We start from the raw sequence: 1,228 nt of genomic DNA, 5'->3' as shown, positions 1-1,228 counted from the left end.
GCGCTGCTCCCGGGCGCGGCTGCCGCCGCCACCGGGCGAGTGGCGAGCGGGGCCCCGCGTGGGCCAGGGGCAGCGGCTGCCCCGCCCCGGCCCGCCTCCCGGCCCGCCCCCGGGGCACGGCGTGGGCAGCAGCGCGACGGGGCAGGGGCAGGGCGGCTCCCCCGCGCCCCCCGCACACGCGTGCCCCCCTTCCCCCCTCCTCGCAGCGAGCACACCCACCCTCTGCAGAGGCACACGCACCCCGCCGCGACCCCTCCCGCAGACACGCACAGTCTCAGGCACATCCCCTCCGGGTACCAGCCCCGCCCCGGGGGGATGCAGGCACCCAGCAGCCCCGCACGGACCCCGCGGGGAGTCCTCCCCACGCACCCCTTGCAGGGACACAAGCAGCACACCCACCACCCCGCATCCCTGAAACCCGACACCGGGCTTTGAGGTCCTGGACCCAGCTGGAAGACCCTGCGAGCCAGAGAGTTTACTCGTCGTCGCCGGGGCTGCCAGACGAGGACACCGTGAAGTTCAGCCCGAGGGGATATTGCGGAAGCGAGAGAAGCTTGCAGGATTTGACCGCCTCTGTGCGAAAAATGCAGACGGCGTCTCAGAAAATCCCGGACTTCTGCTGGCCTGGGAGGCTGTGGGTCAGTAAAAAAAGAATGGGATAAGGCTTTGCTCCCTATAGTGTCTGAGCTGTGCTTTAGGGCAGGCTGGAAAAGGAATGCTCTTCCCCCACCCTATCACTTGCTCTGTGGTGTCTAGTTTTCAGCATCTAAATTCACTGCAACCGGAAGAACAAAACCCAGGTCTTCCCCAGCTCTGGTCTGGGCCTTAGCTCCATTCCTTGCACAAGCCACCTCTCCTTTAGTGCAACAAAGCATTCCTAGTCTCATACACTTCAGGAGAAAATTATGGATTAAAAAGGCAAATTAGCTCGCATAAGGGAAATCCAAGCCCCAAACAGAAACACAGAAGCTGGAGATATGTAAAGAAAAAAAAAATTCCCTCTCGGGAGCCAATCATCCTGGTAAATTCTTCTCCTTAAGGGAATTTGGGCAGTACTGCAGCTTGCAACCCTTTTTGGTTGCAAACACCCTGGCTGGTTAGTCTTCCAAAGTTACAGCTCTCTGCTTGTGCCCTCTCTTCTTTTTTGATCAGTTATTAAAATAGTCCAGGGAGCTCACAGTAAGCAGAAACACAGGAAAATGTGGGAACTCTTCCACTTGATTTGCCA

This window comes from Apus apus, chromosome 4, assembly GCF_020740795.1.
Source record: "Apus apus isolate bApuApu2 chromosome 4, bApuApu2.pri.cur, whole genome shotgun sequence".
In the NCBI taxonomy this organism is placed as follows: domain Eukaryota; kingdom Metazoa; phylum Chordata; class Aves; order Apodiformes; family Apodidae; genus Apus; species Apus apus.
The sequence above is the reverse complement of the archived record's forward strand: the minus strand, read 5'-3'. Positions refer to the sequence as shown.